This window comes from Solanum verrucosum, unplaced genomic scaffold (assembly GCF_900185275.1).
Source record: "Solanum verrucosum unplaced genomic scaffold, falcon-dt-bn FXZP01000049.1, whole genome shotgun sequence".
NCBI classification, from domain to species: domain Eukaryota; kingdom Viridiplantae; phylum Streptophyta; class Magnoliopsida; order Solanales; family Solanaceae; genus Solanum; species Solanum verrucosum.
The window spans coordinates 8,436,394-8,441,468 of NW_026020221.1; positions in this window are offsets into that span (position 1 = coordinate 8,436,394).

Genomic DNA, 5,075 nt, shown 5'->3' on the forward strand with positions numbered 1-5,075 from the left:
ATGAATTCTGTTTGGCAAGCAGCCATAACACAGGAGTTTGAGGCTTTACATACTAATCATACTTGGGATTTAGTTCATTTACCTGCATGAAAGAAAGCAATAGGATGTCGATGGGTCTATAAGATCAAACACAAAGCTGATGGGTCTATAGAAAGGTTCAAGGCAAGATTGGTGGTGAAAGGATACACTCAACAAGCAGGAGTTGATTACACTGAGACATTCTCACCAGTGGTTAAAATGACCACTGTTAGGACACTGACCAGTGTGGCTATCAAAAGGGGATGGAAGCTTTACCAATTAGATGTGAACAATGCATTCTTGCATGGAGATTTGAATGAGGAAGTCTACATGGATGCTCCTCAAGGGTTGGATACAAACTCTTCACATTTGGTGTGTAAACTCAAAAAATCTTTGTATGGCTTAAAGCAAGCAAGCAAACAATGGTATGATAAACTCACACAAGCACTAGAGTCAAAATGATTTGCACACTCAGTTGAGGACTATTCACTCTTCTACAAAAAGTCTGGTGGCTCTTCAATTTTCCTAGCAATATATGTAGATGACATAGTGGTCACAGGAACAGATTTGAATGAGATCAACAACTTAAAGTCATTTTTAAAAGATGTTTTCAAGATTAAGGATCTAGGACAACTACACTATTTCCTTGGTTTTGAATTGTTGTACAGGAAAGATGGTGTTATAATCTCTCAAAGGAAGTTCACCACAGAGTTGCTGAAGGAGTTTGATTGCCTGTCATATGCACCAGTAGCTGCTCCTTTGGAGTGCAACCTGAAGTTGTTAGCAGATGAAGGACCTCTTCTCAATGACCCTACTTACTATCGGAAGTTGGTGGGGAAACTCAACTTCCTCACAAACACCAGATTGGATATATCATATAGTGTTCAACATTTAATCCAATATATGCAAGCTCCTAGAGAACCTCATCTCAAGGCTGACATGTGCTGAGGTATTTAAAAAAATGATCCTACTTTGGGAATTTTCATGTCCAGAGATCATACATTTGTTCTTAAAGCATACTGTGACTCAGATTGGGCTTCCTGTCCCGACTCTAGAAGATCAGTTAGTGGTTATATTGTCATGCTTGGTGATAGTCCAATTATTTGGAAATCAAAGAAACAAGCTACAGTGTCTCTTTCATCTGCTGAAGCTGAATACAGGTCAATTCGAATGGTGGTTGGGGAAGTGATTTGGCTTAGAAGAATCTTGACAGAACTTGATGTTCCCTGCAATGATCCCACTATTGTGTACTGTGATAGTCAAGCAGCAGTTCATATAGCTAGAAATCTTGTTTTTCATGAACGTACTAAACACATAGGGGTGGACTGCCATTTTGTGAGAAATAGCTTACAAGGTGGAATAATCAATCTTCATCATGTGTCAACTCATGAACAATTGGCCGATATGTTCACTAAATCCTTAACAGGGATCAAACATATTGCATTACTGAACAAGTTGGCAGTGGATTCCTCTCCTCCAACTTGAGGTGGGGGGGGGGGGGGGTGTTGAGAATGGTTGAATTAATTAAAGTGGTTAAAGTTAGTTAGAGTTGGTAGTTAGCATTGACAGTTGTACATGATTAGTTAGTTAAATTTCTGTATAAATAGGAGCAAGTCCACACAATTGTAAACAGATTTTTCAATACAGAGAATATATTTTCTCTCCTTTCCATTTCATCGTTTCTTTTCTTCTCCTTCAAGTCTTCAATGGCAGCTCATTTTTGTTCATCAATGGAGGTCCAAGCTTTAGCTTTTGACAAACTTTGAGTGTGCACAAGAAGACACTTAAACTTGTATAAAATTAAACAAGTAGACACACGTATCCTACATAGCATAATACATGTAGGACGCCACGTAGGACACAAAATTGTCATGTAGGGTGAATGTGTCTATTTGTTCAATTTTATACAAGTTTAACTGTCTACTTGTGCACGCCCAAAGTTAAAAAGTCATAATTACAATCTGACGCCAAGTTAAGGGTCATGTTTACGTATTATGCCTAACTAAATCTTTGTTGATCATGAATACCAACATAGCCAAATGACAACGGTCGATCAAAGTATGAATGCGAACATAAAATTACGTGCAATATAATCTAAGCACGCCTCTTTCCAATTGGTCTTACTGTAAAATAAGTCAGAGTAAAAAAGTAAATTAAATATTTTATTTTTGTCAAAATAACCTCGAAATCCTTATAATGAAGTCATAAACTGAAAAAATAAAATGTGTCTACACATAAAGAACATTTAAAAGGTTGCATTTTCTCACTAAAACTAGTATCTTTAAATAACATGACACCCATATGATATCCCGACCTTCTAGTTCATCCAATAGGACCTTCAAATTCAAAAAATAAGTACAATGGAAAAAAGAAAGAAGTAAAACACACGCGTCCTACGTGACATAATACACATAGGATGTCACGTAAGACACAAAATTGCTATATAGGATGCCACGCAAGACGAATGTATCCATTTGTTTAATTTTATACAAGTTTAAGTGTCTACTTGTACACACTCAAAGTTGGAGGCATAAAAGTCAGCTAAAGCCAAGACGAATATGTCCATTTGTGTCATATTTACTTTCTGCACTTTCAAAATAGCTTTTGAATTGTGTTGTTTGTTAAGACAGTCAACGGTTGGAAATAGCTAGTCGACTAAGAAAAACAAAAGAGTATTTCACCCCCACCCCTCCCACACTCCCTCTTGCACTTTCAGTATTAGCTTGAACAAAAGACAGGGAAAGAGAAATGTAACATAGAGGTCTGTTTTAAGATAAGAAAGTGATAATTGAGATATGAAACTCTTGAAAAGGTGATAGTTACGTAAACAGAACAATGGATATAAAGATTGATAGTTTAAATGTGTTTTTTTACCGTTAAACTCTTTAGGAAAATAAATATGATCGACACGGAGTAGATTTCATGAGGTATCTTGAACAAATATGCATGATGTCAAAATTCAAATACCTACTGAAATTAAATGAGAATAGATATTACTTAACCATGGTGAAGTAATAAATGTACAACATCTACCCAATTCCCTACATAGCATCTAGACACCTCAATTTGTCTTCATGGTCTCTTGTGGACACCCGACACTAACATGAAAAAATATTTGTCTTTCAAATAAATTTGAGCGTGTGAAAAATGGTCACTCCGGCATGAACTTCTCTTCCTATCAAAATTGTGTTCAATATGTGAAAAATGGTCACTCCGGCATGAACTTCAGAAGATCACTATCAATTTGGGCCAACCTTTTAATGTGCAAGTTCATAAAAAGTTCTAACAATCTCCCACTTGAACTACACATATATACGTATAAATAACTTTATAACTGTATGTCACCTTGTGAGCTCAAAATATGGAATATCATAATGTAAACTACTTTAAAATGTAACAATCTCCTCGATTCATCATGTCAATATTGGACCAAAATGACTTTTGTTACGTTTATCATAGCTAAATCTTTGTTGATCACGAATACCAACATAGACAAACATGGCCGACTCAACAACATTGGGGACCTAAAGCCAATTCATAGAGAGGGGCCCTAAAAAAGTTTTAAAAAATCATCCTATATACTTTTATGAGCGACTTTCACATATAGCAAACACAAAATTCATATTTGTATGTTATAGCAAAGTTTGCATAATTGTGCTTCATAGCAAACATAAATATGTATATTTCGCTATACATATACAAAAGAAAGCAGTTGTATAATCTGCTTTGGTATACATATACAAAAAGATCAATTGTATAAAGTGAGAGAGGTGAGTGAGCGAGCGAGATCTGGGAGAGTGGCGAGCGAGATCTGGGAGAGGGGAGAGAGGGGAACAAAAATATATGTATATATACAATTTTCACACATTTTATACATTTGCGTTTTTGTATAAAGTGAGAAAGGCGAGTGAGAGAGTGAGATCTGGGAGAGTGGCGAGCGAGATCTGGAAAAGGGGAGAGAGGGGAACAAAAATATATGTATATATACAATTTTCTCTCACTTTATATAAACACAAACGCATTTTATACAATTTGCGTTTTTTGTATAAAGTGAGAGAGGCGAGTGAGAGAGTGAGATCTGGGAGAGTGGCGAGCGAGATCTAGAAAATGGGAGAGAGGGGAACAAAAATATATGTATATATACAATTTTCTCTCACTTTATCTAAACACAAACGCATTTTATACAATTTGCATTTTTTGTATAAAGTGAGAGAGCGAGAGTGGCAAGCGAGATTCACCAGGAAAGAGGTGAAATAGCAACAGTTTGCTATGAGGTACAATTAAATCAAACTATATTTATAGCATTTAATTTGCATTAATAGTTTGCTATTATATACAATTTTCCCTACGTTTATTTAAAATCTACTTTTCTAGCTTTTTAAGATGTAAATTCATTAATTACTGTTTTATAATCGATTTGTAGTAATTCTTTTTCAATTGATAATATACCTAATCCATTCAATCTCTCTTGAGATATTGTTTATCTTAGATAAGATTTTATCAATTTTATTTTTGAAAAACTTCTTTCGGCTGAGGCAATGGTTATAGGAATTGTTAACATTATTCTATAAGCAATACATGCATTAGAAAAAAAATCAAGTCTTTTTATTTGATTGAGTATTTTCATTAGATCATTATTTTCTACTTGTATTATTTCCCTTAACACTTTTAATTCAAAAAATAAATCTAAACCATTAATATCAGAATAACTATTATATGTTAAAGAAAGTTCAAGGTTAAGACAATGTTATTTTAAATTCTCATCTTATGCTAAATAATTTACAACAAAAACAAAAAACTTTATCCAAATCTTTAGAGTAAATTAACCATTTTTTTTCAAGTTTTTCTCCGTTTTCCAATTTTTGAATATAGTGTGTTGTAGAAAAATGTCTTAAGTATTTATCCTTTGGAAAATTTATATCAATCATTCTAATTGGTCCCTTTTCTACTAATAGATCTCTCAATTTTGTATCTGTATTATTCCATTGACTTGGGTCATATATATTTTTAGGGATGCAACTATTTAAATTACTTAGGAGTTCTTGATTATTGGGAAC